This window comes from Hippopotamus amphibius, chromosome 2, assembly GCF_030028045.1.
Source record: "Hippopotamus amphibius kiboko isolate mHipAmp2 chromosome 2, mHipAmp2.hap2, whole genome shotgun sequence".
Classification (NCBI taxonomy): domain Eukaryota; kingdom Metazoa; phylum Chordata; class Mammalia; order Artiodactyla; family Hippopotamidae; genus Hippopotamus; species Hippopotamus amphibius.
In genome coordinates this window covers 125,562,047-125,580,252 of record NC_080187.1, presented here as the reverse complement: position 1 = coordinate 125,580,252, position 18,206 = coordinate 125,562,047, and positions in this window count along the sequence as shown.

Sequence of the window (18,206 nt, the reverse complement as noted above, 5' to 3'; positions counted from 1 at the left end):
TGGAAAGTTGGGAATTGTAGATCTGCAAGCATGGCAAGCATGTCTTTGACATGGCTTTGTATACAAAGGGGATTCCATGGGCACCAGGCACTACGGAGACTTTTGGCACACAGGGAAGATGTTCCACACACAGTGTTCCCCGTGGAAAGCAGAGCGACCCCCAGCACACGTTTGCAATGAGTGGCACTCTCCCATGGAAGCACTACTTGGACCAAGGTTTCATTGCCCCTGCTGCAGGCCTTTCTAAATGGAGAGACTGCAGCTCATCTGGAGGCTACAGATCAATGACCATTCACCCTCGAGTTCCAGAGTGTTGTGGGATGGGGTCCTAGCAAGGAATGGCAAGCACCCTGTATCTCTCAAGCAGTGATCTTTGGAGGACCACTGTGTGACCAGAGCTGCATCTGGGGGTTCCTCGCAAGCTGACCACAGTGTCCTTTGGCCACAGCTGGTGTGTGTGCAGAGTTCAGGGCTCTGCCCTGCTCTCCTGGCTAGAGTGCTGATTGCTCTGCATTACAAAGAGCCTCAGCAACACAGCTCTAGGCCCTTCATTGTGGGCCAGGAAGGCCTGCTCTAGGTGGGAAGTGCTGAGCTGCACGGAGAAATCCCTGTGCTTCACATTCACCCTGGGAGCTTCTCCCAGTGGTCCATCTACCACCAGTAGAAGCTAACTTGTAGAAACTGCCTGGGAAAGCAGGACACACTTTCCCTCTGCACAGCTAGGCTTCCACAAAGCCAGAGAACCCTAAGCCTCCCTAAGGCCTTCACTTTGTTATGCCCCGCAAGGTGTGCCATTGATCTGCCGAGGATATTGGCTTGCTCTAAAGACGGAGGCTTGGGACTGTGTATCCTGTCACAGTGGAGAGACTGCAGGCTTCCCTTGGCATCTGGTGTGAGAAAGGAAGGGCAATGCCCCCTTTGCACAGCGTGAGGCTTGCCACCTCCAAGCGGTCCTCCAAACCCTGTTGCTCCCCACCTTCCCTTCACTGCTGGCAAGCTTCTGGCAGGAACAGAGAGTTTCCCCCAAGAAACATGCAGCTTGCCATTCTAGGTAGGAACTCATCCCTTAAGCCCCCTCCCTAAAAGGGGAATGAAACATGACCACAAGCCTCCAGGGAAGGTTCCATTTCTGCCTCCAGCAAGGCATACCTCAGGTGCCTGGGCATTCTTCTCCATGGATTGCTTTCATGATTCTCTGCTCCCTCCAAGGTTGTGTCAGCTCCTGTGTGCACCATATTGCATGCAGGACCACTGTGTGCCAAAGGGGTTTTCTGGGAATGCGGAGCCACAGGGCTCCAGCCACGGGGGCCTGTGGAGCAGCTTGTTTGTGTACTGAGGGAAAGCCTCTGCCCTGCTCTCCTCGTTCGAGAGGTTGATGTCCCCAGCTTTCCATCAGCCTCGGCAACACACACCTAGGCCCTACTTTCCACTTCCAGCAGGCCTCCTGCTCAAAGTGAGGACAGCTGAGCTGCTCTGCATAAGCACTGTGCTGAGCCCTCAGCCTGGGAGCTCCTAGGAGAGGGCTGCATACCTCTAACTGATGTTGCACCTGATCACCTCCCTGGGGAAGTGCCACAGAGGTTCCCTTTGCACGGCTAGGCCTCAGCATGCCAGGGGATCCCTCAGGCCTTCCAAAGGTCTTCACTTTCTATGACCTCTCAGCCTGTAGTCTCTGTGCTGAGGAAAGTGTCTTCATGCACAGACTGTGGGTGCAGCCTCTGTGTCTTGTCACAGCTCCGAAAATGCAGGGACAGATGCCGTGTGTTAACCCACACATTGGTGCCTGCCAGGGAAGGCAGTCAACTTCCCTTTGGTAGGCACAAGGATTCCAGCCTCACAGGTGCCCTCTGAACACCTTTGCTTGCTGACTAGTCTTCCCAGCTGGACAGCCCCTGGGAGGAGAAGAGGGTTTTCCCAATTGAAACAGGGGGCTGGCAATTCCCTGGAAGGCGCTCAGCCCTCAAGCCTCCTTCATTGGAGGGGACATGCAACCTGACCCCCAGCCTCCCGGAAATATGCCCTGTTCCCTGCCAGAAAGACAGGCAGCCCTGGCCTGATGACGGATGCACTGGTGGGCTTTCTCATTTCCGTGCCTTCAGGAGGCTCTGTGAGCTCCTGTGTGCTCCTTTCTTCACAGAGGACAGCTGTCTGCCATAAGCTTCGTGGGGGGCTTTTGAGCAACAAGGCTTCAGCCATGGGGGCCTCTGGATCAGCTTGTTTCTGTGCTGAGGGAAAAGCTCCCCCTGCTCTCCTTGTTAGAGAGGTTGATGTCCCCAGCATGCCAGCAGCCTCAGGAACACACACCTAGGCCCTTCTTTCCATTTCAGTCAGGCCTCCTGCTCTCAGTGAGAACACCTGAGCAGTGGTGTATACGCTCTGTGCTGAGCCCTCTGCCTGGGAGCTCCTACTGGAGAGCTCCCTCCTTCTAAGTGAAGCTGGATTGGATGACCTACATGGAGAACTGCAACACACTTTCCCTTTGCACTGCTAGGCCTCAACAAGTACCAGGGTCCTGTAGCCTTCCCATGGTCCTTACTATTGTCATGCCTTCTCAGCCTGCAATCTCTGTGCTAGGGAGCCAGTAGAGACCATTTGGGCTGCAGCCATTTCTGGATGGAGAACCTGCAGCTCACCTAGAGTCTATCAGTCTTTTTGTTTTCACCTCAAATGACAGAGTGCTGTGGGATGCCATCCAGGCCAGGAAGGGCAAGCACCCGGTTTCTTTGGAGTAGACTCACGTGATCTCTGGGACACTTGTCAGCAGTGAAGAGAAGATGGGTAGCAAGTGTGATTTCCTTGAAGCTTGGAGGCCACAGCTATCTCGCTTCCCAATGAGGAAATAACTTCTTATCATATCAGGGCCCGCCTTTAAAGTGGCCAGCCAGCCTCTGTTTCTGCAGCTTCTGAACCACCAGCAGAAACACCTGCCCCAACGGGGCACTTTCATGAATGCATTTTGCTCCCCCAGAGTGTCTGAATGCCATGTATGGCCTTAGCAGGAGAAGGCCCCAGTAGGCCTAGAAGACCTTGCCATGCACTGGCAGGGCTCCGGGCAAAGCTGTCCTTTCTCTCCATTCTGCTTCCCAATTTGAATGTCAGCTTGAGGTAGCATGCGGACAGGAAGGAGATCCATGGGGAAGGCAAAGCACAGAGTGCTTACCATATAGCTCCAGGCCCCTGAGCTAGCTTGACAAGCATGGAAGTTAAAGCCTGTCTAGAACTGCCTTCCAGAGGCCGTTTTAAAGTAGGGGGACCTCTTGCTACACAAGCTAGCAAGATAGAGTGTCCTGCTCTGGCCTTTGCTCTGACAACACAGTGGATGCAAAGTGCCTGTGCAATGGAGGGTGCTCTGAAGCTGCAGGAGAGACTTTTGGCACACAGTGTTCTCCCATGCCAAATGGTGCCGACACAGTGTGCATCTCTTCCTGCAAGGCTCTTGAGCACTTCAAGAGTACGTGGACTAGAGTTTCAGGGAACGTGCTGCAGGCCTTTCTGGATGGAAAAGCTGCCGCCTCTTCAGAGGCCAATTGTCACGTTTCGTGTGTCCTCCAGATCAACAGTGTTGTCTGCTGAGCTCCTTGCAAGGGATGGAAAGCACCCTGTTTCCTCGGAAGAGACTCCCCTTTCCAATAAGCGGCTTGCCAGCAGGGAAGAAAAGTCAAGTAGCAAAGGAGATCAGCATGCAGCTTAGAGGCCTCTGGAATCCTGCTTTACAATGGGGTCCTGGGTCTTTGGTCATCAGGCTTCCATGTGAATGGGGACACACAGCCTGTGTCCCTGCAGCTTCTGAGCAGGCAAAGAGATATGCATGCCACACACTGGGACATTCTCAAATGAACTTTGCTCAGTAGTGGGCCTGCGTGCTGTGAATGGTCTACGTGAGGCAGGCCTTAGGGAATCCTAGGTGATACAGGGACTTGCCAGGGACTAGCAGTGTTCATGGTCATCATTTCCATTTAGTGCAGGCTGGAGGCACATTCAAGGATCTCTCTGAGGCAGAGACACCTCAGGTAGGATTTCCCAGGGTGAGCACGTAGCACAGCATTTCTCTCATTGCAGTTCCACATTCCTCCCACAGGCAGTCCTACCTGGCATTCTGGGATTCCCTAGAATGGTGTTCCTCGGGCAGTTGGAAAATTGGGAATTGTAGATCTGCAAGCATGGCAAGCATGTCTTTGACATGGCTTTGTATACAAAGGGGATTCCATGGGCACCAGGCACTATGGAGACTTTTGGCACACAGGGAAGATGTTCCACACACAGTGTTCCCCGTGGAAAGCAGAGCGACCCCCAGCACACGTTTGCAATGAGTGGCACTCTCCCATGGAAGCACTACTTGGACCAAGGTTTCATTGCCCCTGCTGCAGGCCTTTCTAAATGGAGAGACTGCAGCTCATCTGGAGGCTACAGATCAATGACCATTCACCCTCGAGTTCCAGAGTGTTGTGGGATGGGGTCCTAGCAAGGAATGGCAAGCACCCTGTATCTCTCAAGCAGTGATCTTTGGAGGACCACTGTGTGACCAGAGCTGCATCTGGGGGTTCCTCGCAAGCTGACCACAGTGTCCTTTGGCCACAGCTGGTGTGTGTGCAGAGTTCAGGGCTCTGCCCTGCTCTCCTGGCTAGAGTGCTGATTGCTCTGCATTACAAAGAGCCTCAGCAACACAGCTCTAGGCCCTTCATTGTGGGCCAGGAAGGCCTGCTCTATGTGGGAAGTGCTGAGCTGCACGGAGAAATCCCTGTGCTTCACATTCACCCTGGGAGCTTCTCCCAGTGGTCCATCTACCACCAGTAGAAGCTAACTTGTAGAAACTGCCTGGGAAAGCAGGACACACTTTCCCTCTGCACAGCTAGGCTTCCACAAAGCCAGAGAACCCTAAGCCTCCCTAAGGCCTTCACTTTGTTATGCCCCGCAAGGTGTGCCATTGATCTGCCGAGGATATTGGCTTGCTCTAAAGACGGAGGCTTGGGACTGTGTATCCTGTCACAGTGGAGAGACTGCAGGCTTCCCTTGGCATCTGGTGTGAGAAAGGAAGGGCAATGCCCCCTTTGCACAGCGTGAGGCTTGCCACCTCCAAGCGGTCCTCCAAACCCTGTTGCTCCCCACCTTCCCTTCACTGCTGGCAAGCTTCTGGCAGGAACAGAGAGTTTCCCCCAAGAAACATGCAGCTTGCCATTCTAGGTAGGAACTCGTCCCTCAAGCCCCCTCCCTAAAAGGGGAATGAAACCTGACCACAAGCCTCCAGGGAAGGTTCCATTTCTGCCTCCAGCAAGGCATGCCTCAGGTGCCTGGGCATTCTTCTCCATGGATTGCTTTCATGATTCTGTGCTCCCTCCAAGGTTGTGTCAGCTCCTGTGTGCACCATATTGCATGCAGGACCACTGTGTGCCAAAGGCGTTTTCTGGGAATGCGGAGCCACAGGGCTCCAGCCACGGGGGCCTGTGGAGCAGCTTGTTTGTGTACTGAGGGAAAGCCTCTGCCCTGCTCTCCTCGTTCGAGAGGTTGATGTCCCCAGCTTTCCATCAGCCTCGGCAACACACACCTAGGCCCTACTTTCCACTTCCAGCAGGCCTCCTGCTCAAAGTGAGGACAGCTGAGCTGCTCTGCATAAGCACTGTGCTGAGCCCTCAGCCTGGGAGCTCCTAGGAGAGGGCTGCATAGCTCTAACTGATGTTGCACCTGATCACCTCCCTGGGGAAGTGCCACAGAGGTTCCCTTTGCACGGCTAGGCCTCAGCATGCCAGGGGATCCCTCAGGCCTTCCAAAGGTCTTCACTTTCTATGACCTCTCAGCCTGTAGTCTCTGTGCTGAGGAAAGTGTCTTCATGCACAGACTGTGGGTGCAGCCTCTGTGTCTTGTCACAGCTCCGAAAATGCAGGGACAGATGCCGTGTGTTAACCCACACATTGGTGCCTGCCAGGGAAGGCAGTCAACTTCCCTTTGGTAGGCACAAGGATTCCAGCCTCACAGGTGCCCTCTGAACACCTTTGCTTGCTGACTAGTCTTCCCAGCTGGACAGCCCCTGGGAGGAGAAGAGGGTTTTCCCAATTGAAACAGGGGGCTGGCAATTCCCTGGAAGGCGCTCAGCCCTCAAGCCTCCTTCATTGGAGGGGACATGCAACCTGACCCCCAGCCTCCCGGAAATATGCCCTGTTCCCTGCCAGAAAGACAGGCAGCCCTGGCCTGATGACGGATGCACTGGTGGGCTTTCTCATTTCCGTGCCTTCAGGAGGCTCTGTGAGCTCCTGTGTGCTCCTTTCTTCACAGAGGACAGCTGTCTGCCATAAGCTTCGTGGGGGGCTTTTGAGCAACAAGGCTTCAGCCATGGGGGCCTCTGGATCAGCTTGTTTCTGTGCTGAGGGAAAAGCTCCCCCTGCTCTCCTTGTTAGAGAGGTTGATGTCCCCAGCATGCCAGCAGCCTCAGGAACACACACCTAGGCCCTTCTTTCCATTTCAGTCAGGCCTCCTGCTCTCAGTGAGAACACCTGAGCAGTGGTGTATACGCTCTGTGCTGAGCCCTCTGCCTGGGAGCTCCTACTGGAGAGCTCCCTCCTTCTAAGTGAAGCTGGATTGGATGACCTACATGGAGAACTGCAACACACTTTCCCTTTGCACTGCTAGGCCTCAACAAGTACCAGGGTCCTGTAGCCTTCCCATGGTCCTTACTATTGTCATGCCTTCTCAGCCTGCAATCTCTGTGCTAGGGAGCCAGTAGAGACCATTTGGGCTGCAGCCATTTCTGGATGGAGAACCTGCAGCTCACCTAGAGTCTATCAGTCTTTTTGTTTTCACCTCAAATGACAGAGTGCTGTGGGATGCCATCCAGGCCAGGAAGGGCAAGCACCCGGTTTCTTTGGAGTAGACTCACGTGATCTCTGGGACACTTGTCAGCAGTGAAGAGAAGATGGGTAGCAAGTGTGATTTCCTTGAAGCTTGGAGGCCACAGCTATCTCGCTTCCCAATGAGGAAATAACTTCTTATCATATCAGGGCCCGCCTTTAAAGTGGCCAGCCAGCCTCTGTTTCTGCAGCTTCTGAACCACCAGCAGAAACACCTGCCCCAACGGGGCACTTTCATGAATGCATTTTGCTCCCCCAGAGTGTCTGAATGCCATGTATGGCCTTAGCAGGAGAAGGCCCCAGTAGGCCTAGAAGACCTTGCCATGCACTGGCAGGGCTCCGGGCAAAGCTGTCCTTTCTCTCCATTCTGCTTCCCAATTTGAATGTCAGCTTGAGGTAGCATGCGGACAGGAAGGAGATCCATGGGGAAGGCAAAGCACAGAGTGCTTACCATATAGCTCCAGGCCCCTGAGCTAGCTTGACAAGCATGGAAGTTAAAGCCTGTCTAGAACTGCCTTCCAGAGGCCGTTTTAAAGTAGGGGGACCTCTTGCTACACAAGCTAGCAAGATAGAGTGTCCTGCTCTGGCCTTTGCTCTGACAACACAGTGGATGCAAAGTGCCTGTGCAATGGAGGGTGCTCTGAAGCTGCAGGAGAGACTTTTGGCACACAGTGTTCTCCCATGCCAAATGGTGCCGACACAGTGTGCATCTCTTCCTGCAAGGCTCTTGAGCACTTCAAGAGTACGTGGACTAGAGTTTCAGGGAACGTGCTGCAGGCCTTTCTGGATGGAAAAGCTGCCGCCTCTTCAGAGGCCAATTGTCACGTTTCGTGTGTCCTCCAGATCAACAGTGTTGTCTGCTGAGCTCCTTGCAAGGGATGGAAAGCACCCTGTTTCCTCGGAAGAGACTCCCCTTTCCAATAAGCGGCTTGCCAGCAGGGAAGAAAAGTCAAGTAGCAAAGGAGATCAGCATGCAGCTTAGAGGCCTCTGGAATCCTGCTTTACAATGGGGTCCTGGGTCTTTGGTCATCAGGCTTCCATGTGAATGGGGACACACAGCCTGTGTCCCTGCAGCTTCTGAGCAGGCAAAGAGATATGCATGCCACACACTGGGACATTCTCAAATGAACTTTGCTCAGTAGTGGGCCTGCGTGCTGTGAATGGTCTACGTGAGGCAGGCCTTAGGGAATCCTAGGTGATACAGGGACTTGCCAGGGACTAGCAGTGTTCATGGTCATCATTTCCATTTAGTGCAGGCTGGAGGCACATTCAAGGATCTCTCTGAGGCAGAGACACCTCAGGTAGGATTTCCCAGGGTGAGCACGTAGCACAGCATTTCTCTCATTGCAGTTCCACATTCCTCCCACAGGCAGTCCTACCTGGCATTCTGGGATTCCCTAGAATGGTGTTCCTCGGGCAGTTGGAAAATTGGGAATTGTAGATCTGCAAGCATGGCAAGCATGTCTTTGACATGGCTTTGTATACAAAGGGGATTCCATGGGCACCAGGCACTATGGAGACTTTTGGCACACAGGGAAGATGTTCCACACACAGTGTTCCCCGTGGAAAGCAGAGCGACCCCCAGCACACGTTTGCAATGAGTGGCACTCTCCCATGGAAGCACTACTTGGACCAAGGTTTCATTGCCCCTGCTGCAGGCCTTTCTAAATGGAGAGACTGCAGCTCATCTGGAGGCTACAGATCAATGACCATTCACCCTCGAGTTCCAGAGTGTTGTGGGATGGGGTCCTAGCAAGGAATGGCAAGCACCCTGTATCTCTCAAGCAGTGATCTTTGGAGGACCACTGTGTGACCAGAGCTGCATCTGGGGGTTCCTCGCAAGCTGACCACAGTGTCCTTTGGCCACAGCTGGTGTGTGTGCAGAGTTCAGGGCTCTGCCCTGCTCTCCTGGCTAGAGTGCTGATTGCTCTGCATTACAAAGAGCCTCAGCAACACAGCTCTAGGCCCTTCATTGTGGGCCAGGAAGGCCTGCTCTATGTGGGAAGTGCTGAGCTGCACGGAGAAATCCCTGTGCTTCACATTCACCCTGGGAGCTTCTCCCAGTGGTCCATCTACCACCAGTAGAAGCTAACTTGTAGAAACTGCCTGGGAAAGCAGGACACACTTTCCCTCTGCACAGCTAGGCTTCCACAAAGCCAGAGAACCCTAAGCCTCCCTAAGGCCTTCACTTTGTTATGCCCCGCAAGGTGTGCCATTGATCTGCCGAGGATATTGGCTTGCTCTAAAGACGGAGGCTTGGGACTGTGTATCCTGTCACAGTGGAGAGACTGCAGGCTTCCCTTGGCATCTGGTGTGAGAAAGGAAGGGCAATGCCCCCTTTGCACAGCGTGAGGCTTGCCACCTCCAAGCGGTCCTCCAAACCCTGTTGCTCCCCACCTTCCCTTCACTGCTGGCAAGCTTCTGGCAGGAACAGAGAGTTTCCCCCAAGAAACATGCAGCTTGCCATTCTAGGTAGGAACTCGTCCCTCAAGCCCCCTCCCTAAAAGGGGAATGAAACCTGACCACAAGCCTCCAGGGAAGGTTCCATTTCTGCCTCCAGCAAGGCATGCCTCAGGTGCCTGGGCATTCTTCTCCATGGATTGCTTTCATGATTCTGTGCTCCCTCCAAGGTTGTGTCAGCTCCTGTGTGCACCATATTGCATGCAGGACCACTGTGTGCCAAAGGCGTTTTCTGGGAATGCGGAGCCACAGGGCTCCAGCCACGGGGGCCTGTGGAGCAGCTTGTTTGTGTACTGAGGGAAAGCCTCTGCCCTGCTCTCCTCGTTCGAGAGGTTGATGTCCCCAGCTTTCCATCAGCCTCGGCAACACACACCTAGGCCCTACTTTCCACTTCCAGCAGGCCTCCTGCTCAAAGTGAGGACAGCTGAGCTGCTCTGCATAAGCACTGTGCTGAGCCCTCAGCCTGGGAGCTCCTAGGAGAGGGCTGCATAGCTCTAACTGATGTTGCACCTGATCACCTCCCTGGGGAAGTGCCACAGAGGTTCCCTTTGCACGGCTAGGCCTCAGCATGCCAGGGGATCCCTCAGGCCTTCCAAAGGTCTTCACTTTCTATGACCTCTCAGCCTGTAGTCTCTGTGCTGAGGAAAGTGTCTTCATGCACAGACTGTGGGTGCAGCCTCTGTGTCTTGTCACAGCTCCGAAAATGCAGGGACAGATGCCGTGTGTTAACCCACACATTGGTGCCTGCCAGGGAAGGCAGTCAACTTCCCTTTGGTAGGCACAAGGATTCCAGCCTCACAGGTGCCCTCTGAACACCTTTGCTTGCTGACTAGTCTTCCCAGCTGGACAGCCCCTGGGAGGAGAAGAGGGTTTTCCCAATTGAAACAGGGGGCTGGCAATTCCCTGGAAGGCGCTCAGCCCTCAAGCCTCCTTCATTGGAGGGGACATGCAACCTGACCCCCAGCCTCCCGGAAATATGCCCTGTTCCCTGCCAGAAAGACAGGCAGCCCTGGCCTGATGACGGATGCACTGGTGGGCTTTCTCATTTCCGTGCCTTCAGGAGGCTCTGTGAGCTCCTGTGTGCTCCTTTCTTCACAGAGGACAGCTGTCTGCCATAAGCTTCGTGGGGGGCTTTTGAGCAACAAGGCTTCAGCCATGGGGGCCTCTGGATCAGCTTGTTTCTGTGCTGAGGGAAAAGCTCCCCCTGCTCTCCTTGTTAGAGAGGTTGATGTCCCCAGCATGCCAGCAGCCTCAGGAACACACACCTAGGCCCTTCTTTCCATTTCAGTCAGGCCTCCTGCTCTCAGTGAGAACACCTGAGCAGTGGTGTATACGCTCTGTGCTGAGCCCTCTGCCTGGGAGCTCCTACTGGAGAGCTCCCTCCTTCTAAGTGAAGCTGGATTGGATGACCTACATGGAGAACTGCAACACACTTTCCCTTTGCACTGCTAGGCCTCAACAAGTACCAGGGTCCTGTAGCCTTCCCATGGTCCTTACTATTGTCATGCCTTCTCAGCCTGCAATCTCTGTGCTAGGGAGCCAGTAGAGACCATTTGGGCTGCAGCCATTTCTGGATGGAGAACCTGCAGCTCACCTAGAGTCTATCAGTCTTTTTTTTTCACCTCAAATGACAGAGTGCTGTGGGATGCCATCCAGGCCAGGAAGGGCAAGCACCCGGTTTCTTTGGAGTAGACTCACGTGATCTCTGGGACACTTGTCAGCAGTGAAGAGAAGATGGGTAGCAAGTGTGATTTCCTTGAAGCTTGGAGGCCACAGCTATCTCGCTTCCCAATGAGGAAATAACTTCTTATCATATCAGGGCCCGCCTTTAAAGTGGCCAGCCAGCCTCTGTTTCTGCAGCTTCTGAACCACCAGCAGAAACACCTGCCCCAACGGGGCACTTTCATGAATGCATTTTGCTCCCCCAGAGTGTCTGAATGCCATGTATGGCCTTAGCAGGAGAAGGCCCCAGTAGGCCTAGAAGACCTTGCCATGCACTGGCAGGGCTCCGGGCAAAGCTGTCCTTTCTCTCCATTCTGGTTCCCAATTTGAATGTCAGCTTGAGGTAGCATGCGGACAGGAAGGAGATCCATGGGGAAGGCAAAGCACAGAGTGCTTACCATATAGCTCCAGGCCCCTGAGCTAGCTTGACAAGCATGGAAGTTAAAGCCTGTCTAGAACTGCCTTCCAGAGGCCGTTTTAAAGTAGGGGGACCTCTTGCTACACAAGCTAGCAAGATAGAGTGTCCTGCTCTGGCCTTTGCTCTGACAACACAGTGGATGCAAAGTGCCTGTGCAATGGAGGGTGCTCTGAAGCTGCAGGAGAGACTTTTGGCACACAGTGTTCTCCCATGCCAAATGGTGCCGACACAGTGTGCATCTCTTCCTGCAAGGCTCTTGAGCACTTCCAGAGTACGTGGACTAGAGTTTCAGGGAACGTGCTGCAGGCCTTTCTGGATGGAAAAGCTGCCGCCTCTTCAGAGGCCAATTGTCACGTTTCGTGTGTCCTCCAGATCAACAGTGTTGTCTGCTGAGCTCCTTGCAAGGGATGGCAAGCACCCTGTTTCCTCGGAAGAGACTCCCCTTTCCAATAAGCGGCTTGCCAGCAGGGAAGAAAAGTCAAGTAGCAAAGGAGATCAGCATGCAGCTTAAAGGCCTCTGGAATCCTGCTTTACAATGGGGTCCTGGGTCTTTGGTCATCAGGCTTCCATGTGAATGGGGACACACAGCCTGTGTCCCTGCAGCTTCTGAGCAGGCAAAGAGATATGCATGCCACACACTGGGACATTCTCAAATGAACTTTGCTCAGTAGTGGGCCTGCGTGCTGTGAATGGTCTACGTGAGGCAGGCCTTAGGGAATCCTAGGTGATACAGGGACTTGCCAGGGACTAGCAGTGTTCATGGTCATCATTTCCATTTAGTGCAGGCTGGAGGCACATTCAAGGATCTCTCTGAGGCAGAGACACCTCAGGTAGGATTTCCCAGGGTGAGCACGTAGCACAGCATTTCTCTCATTGCAGTTCCACATTCCTCCCACAGGCAGTCCTGCCTGGCATTCTGGGATTCCCTAGAATGGTGTTCCTCGGGCAGTTGGAAAGTTGGGAATTGTAGATCTGCAAGCATGGCAAGCATGTCTTTGACATGGCTTTGTATACAAAGGGGATTCCATGGGCACCAGGCACTACGGAGACTTTTGGCACACAGGGAAGATGTTCCACACACAGTGTTCCCCGTGGAAAGCAGAGCGACCCCCAGCACACGTTTGCAATGAGTGGCACTCTCCCATGGAAGCACTACTTGGACCAAGGTTTCATTGCCCCTGCTGCAGGCCTTTCTAAATGGAGAGACTGCAGCTCATCTGGAGGCTACAGATCAATGACCATTCACCCTCGAGTTCCAGAGTGTTGTGGGATGGGGTCCTAGCAAGGAATGGCAAGCACCCTGTATCTCTCAAGCAGTGATCTTTGGAGGACCACTGTGTGACCAGAGCTGCATCTGGGGGTTCCTCGCAAGCTGACCACAGTGTCCTTTGGCCACAGCTGGTGTGTGTGCAGAGTTCAGGGCTCTGCCCTGCTCTCCTGGCTAGAGTGCTGATTGCTCTGCATTACAAAGAGCCTCAGCAACACAGCTCTAGGCCCTTCATTGTGGGCCAGGAAGGCCTGCTCTAGGTGGGAAGTGCTGAGCTGCACGGAGAAATCCCTGTGCTTCACATTCACCCTGGGAGCTTCTCCCAGTGGTCCATCTACCACCAGTAGAAGCTAACTTGTAGAAACTGCCTGGGAAAGCAGGACACACTTTCCCTCTGCACAGCTAGGCTTCCACAAAGCCAGAGAACCCTAAGCCTCCCTAAGGCCTTCACTTTGTTATGCCCCGCAAGGTGTGCCATTGATCTGCCGAGGATATTGGCTTGCTCTAAAGACGGAGGCTTGGGACTGTGTATCCTGTCACAGTGGAGAGACTGCAGGCTTCCCTTGGCATCTGGTGTGAGAAAGGAAGGGCAATGCCCCCTTTGCACAGCGTGAGGCTTGCCACCTCCAAGCGGTCCTCCAAACCCTGTTGCTCCCCACCTTCCCTTCACTGCTGGCAAGCTTCTGGCAGGAACAGAGAGTTTCCCCCAAGAAACATGCAGCTTGCCATTCTAGGTAGGAACTCATCCCTTAAGCCCCCTCCCTAAAAGGGGAATGAAACATGACCACAAGCCTCCAGGGAAGGTTCCATTTCTGCCTCCAGCAAGGCATGCCTCAGGTGCCTGGGCATTCTTCTCCATGGATTGCTTTCATGATTCTCTGCTCCCTCCAAGGTTGTGTCAGCTCCTGTGTGCACCATATTGCATGCAGGACCATTGTGTGCCAAAGGGGTTTTCTGGGAATGCGGAGCCACAGGGCTCCAGCCACGGGGGCCTGTGGAGCAGCTTGTTTGTGTACTGAGGGAAAGCCTCTGCCCTGCTCTCCTCGTTCGAGAGGTTGATGTCCCCAGCTTTCCATCAGCCTCGGCAACACACACCTAGGCCCTACTTTCCACTTCCAGCAGGCCTCCTGCTCAAAGTGAGGACAGCTGAGCTGCTCTGCATAAGCACTGTGCTGAGCCCTCAGCCTGGGAGCTCCTAGGAGAGGGCTGCATACCTCTAACTGATGTTGCACCTGATCACCTCCCTGGGGAAGTGCCACAGAGGTTCCCTTTGCACGGCTAGGCCTCAGCATGCCAGGGGATCCCTCAGGCCTTCCAAAGGTCTTCACTTTCTATGACCTCTCAGCCTGTAGTCTCTGTGCTGAGGAAAGTGTCTTCATGCACAGACTGTGGGTGCAGCCTCTGTGTCTTGTCACAGCTCCGAAAATGCAGGGACAGATGCCGTGTGTTAACCCACACATTGGTGCCTGCCAGGGAAGGCAGTCAACTTCCCTTTGGTAGGCACAAGGATTCCAGCCTCACAGGTGCCCTCTGAACACCTTTGCTTGCTGACTAGTCTTCCCAGCTGGACAGCCCCTGGGAGGAGAAGAGGGTTTTCCCAATTGAAACAGGGGGCTGGCAATTCCCTGGAAGGCGCTCAGCCCTCAAGCCTCCTTCATTGGAGGGGACATGCAACCTGACCCCCAGCCTCCCGGAAATATGCCCTGTTCCCTGCCAGAAAGACAGGCAGCCCTGGCCTGATGACGGATGCACTGGTGGGCTTTCTCATTTCCGTGCCTTCAGGAGGCTCTGTGAGCTCCTGTGTGCTCCTTTCTTCACAGAGGACAGCTGTCTGCCATAAGCTTCGTGGGGGGCTTTTGAGCAACAAGGCTTCAGCCATGGGGGCCTCTGGATCAGCTTGTTTCTGTGCTGAGGGAAAAGCTCCCCCTGCTCTCCTTGTTAGAGAGGTTGATGTCCCCAGCATGCCAGCAGCCTCAGGAACACACACCTAGGCCCTTCTTTCCATTTCAGTCAGGCCTCCTGCTCTCAGTGAGAACACCTGAGCAGTGGTGTATACGCTCTGTGCTGAGCCCTCTGCCTGGGAGCTCCTACTGGAGAGCTCCCTCCTTCTAAGTGAAGCTGGATTGGATGACCTACATGGAGAACTGCAACACACTTTCCCTTTGCACTGCTAGGCCTCAACAAGTACCTGGGTCCTGTAGCCTTCCCATGGTCCTTACTATTGTCATGCCTTCTCAGCCTGCAATCTCTGTGCTAGGGAGCCAGTAGAGACCATTTGGGCTGCAGCCATTTCTGGATGGAGAACCTGCAGCTCACCTAGAGTCTATCAGTCTTTTTGTTTTCACCTCAAATGACAGAGTGCTGTGGGATGCCATCCAGGCCAGGAAGGGCAAGCACCCGGTTTCTTTGGAGTAGACTCACGTGATCTCTGGGACACTTGTCAGCAGTGAAGAGAAGATGGGTAGCAAGTGTGATTTCCTTGAAGCTTGGAGGCCACAGCTATCTCGCTTCCCAATGAGGAAATAACTTCTTATCATATCAGGGCCCGCCTTTAAAGTGGCCAGCCAGCCTCTGTTTCTGCAGCTTCTGAACCACCAGCAGAAACACCTGCCCCAACGGGGCACTTTCATGAATGCATTTTGCTCCCCCAGAGTGTCTGAATGCCATGTATGGCCTTAGCAGGAGAAGGCCCCAGTAGGCCTAGAAGACCTTGCCATGCACTGGCAGGGCTCCGGGCAAAGCTGTCCTTTCTCTCCATTCTGCTTCCCAATTTGAATGTCAGCTTGAGGTAGCATGCGGACAGGAAGGAGATCCATGGGGAAGGCAAAGCACAGAGTGCTTACCATATAGCTCCAGGCCCCTGAGCTAGCTTGACAAGCATGGAAGTTAAAGCCTGTCTAGAACTGCCTTCCAGAGGCCGTTTTAAAGTAGGGGGACCCCTTGCTACACAAGCTAGCAAGATAGAGTGTCCTGCTCTGGCCTTTGCTCTGACAACACAGTGGATGCAAAGTGCCTGTGCAATGGAGGGTGCTCTGAAGCTGCAGGAGAGACTTTTGGCACACAGTGTTCTCCCATGCCAAATGGTGCCGACACAGTGTGCATCTCTTCCTGCAAGGCTCTTGAGCACTTCCAGAGTACGTGGACTAGAGTTTCAGGGAACGTGCTGCAGGCCTTTCTGGATGGAAAAGCTGCCGCCTCTTCAGAGGCCAATTGTCACGTTTCGTGTGTCCTCCAGATCAACAGTGTTGTCTGCTGAGCTCCTTGCAAGGGATGGCAAGCACCCTGTTTCCTCGGAAGAGACTCCCCTTTCCAATAAGCGGCTTGCCAGCAGGGAAGAAAAGTCAAGTAGCAAAGGAGATCAGCATGCAGCTTAGAGGCCTCTGGAATCCTGCTTTACAATGGGGTCCTGGGTCTTTGGTCATCAGGCTTCCATGTGAATGGGGACACACAGCCTGTGTCCCTGCAGCTTCTGAGCAGGCAAAGAGATATGCATGCCACACACTGGGACATTCTCAAATGAACTTTGCTCAGTAGTGGGCCTGCGTGCTGTGAATGGTCTACGTGAGGCAGGCCTTAGGGAATCCTAGGTGATACAGGGACTTGCCAGGGACTAGCAGTGTTCATGGTCATCATTTCCATTTAGTGCAGGCTGGAGGCACATTCAAGGATCTCTCTGAGGCAGAGACACCTCAGGTAGGATTTCCCAGGGTGAGCACGTAGCACAGCATTTCTCTCATTGCAGTTCCACATTCCTCCCACAGGCAGTCCTGCCTGGCATTCTGGGATTCCCTAGAATGGTGTTCCTCGGGCAGTTGGAAAGTTGGGAATTGTAGATCTGCCAGCATGGCAAGCATGTCTTTGACATGGCTTTGTATACAAAGGGGATTCCATGGGCACCAGGCACTACGGAGACTTTTGGCACACAGGGAAGATGTTCCACACACAGTGTTCCCCGTGGAAAGCAGAGCGACCCCCAGCACACGTTTGCAATGAGTGGCACTCTCCCATGGAAGCACTACTTGGACCAAGGTTTCATTGCCCCTGCTGCAGGCCTTTCTAAATGGAGAGACTGCAGCTCATCTGGAGGCTACAGATCAATGACCATTCACCCTCGAGTTCCAGAGTGTTGTGGGATGGGGTCCTAGCAAGGAATGGCAAGCACCCTGTATCTCTCAAGCAGTGATCTTTGGAGGACCACTGTGTGACCAGAGCTGCATCTGGGGGTTCCTCGCAAGCTGACCACAGTGTCCTTTGGCCACAGCTGGTGTGTGTGCAGAGTTCAGGGCTCTGCCCTGCTCTCCTGGCTAGAGTGCTGATTGCTCTGCATTACAAAGAGCCTCAGCAACACAGCTCTAGGCCCTTCATTGTGGGCCAGGAAGGCCTGCTCTAGGTGGGAAGTGCTGAGCTGCACGGAGAAATCCCTGTGCTTCACATTCACCCTGGGAGCTTCTCCCAGTGGTCCATCTACCACCAGTAGAAGCTAACTTGTAGAAACTGCCTGGGAAAGCAGGACACACTTTCCCTCTGCACAGCTAGGCTTCCACAAAGCCAGAGAACCCTAAGCCTCCCTAAGGCCTTCACTTTGTTATGCCCCGCAAGGTGTGCCATTGATCTGCCGAGGATATTGGCTTGCTCTAAAGACGGAGGCTTGGGACTGTGTATCCTGTCACAGTGGAGAGACTGCAGGCTTCCCTTGGCATCTGGTGTGAGAAAGGAAGGGCAATGCCCCCTTTGCACAGCGTGAGGCTTGCCACCTCCAAGCGGTCCTCCAAACCCTGTTGCTCCCCACCTTCCCTTCACTGCTGGCAAGCTTCTGGCAGGAACAGAGAGTTTCCCCCAAGAAACATGCAGCTTGCCATTCTAGGTAGGAACTCATCCCTTAAGCCCCCTCCCTAAAAGGGGAATGAAACATGACCACAAGCCTCCAGGGAAGGTTCCATTTCTGCCTCCAGCAAGGCATGCCTCAGGTGCCTGGGCATTCTTCTCCATGGATTGCTTTCATGATTCTGTGCTCCCTCCAAGGTTGTGTCAGTCCTGTGTGCACCATATTGCATGCAGGACCATTGTGTGCCAAAGGGGTTTTCTGGGAATGCGGAGCCACAGGGCTCCAGCCACGGGGGCCTGTGGAGCAGCTTGTTTGTGTACTGAGGGAAAGCCTCTGCCCTGCTCTCCTCGTTCGAGAGGTTGATGTCCCCAGCTTTCCATCAGCCTCGGCAACACACACCTAGGCCCTACTTTCCACTTCCAGCAGGCCTCCTGCTCAAAGTGAGGACAGCTGAGCTGCTCTGCATAAGCACTGTGCTGAGCCCTCAGCCTGGGAGCTCCTAGGAGAGGGCTGCATACCTCTAACTGATGTTGCACCTGATCACCTCCCTGGGGAAGTGCCACAGAGGTTCCCTTTGCACGGCTAGGCCTCAGCATGCCAGGGGATCCCTCAGGCCTTCCAAAGGTCTTCACTTTCTATGACCTCTCAGCCTGTAGTCTCTGTGCTGAGGAAAGT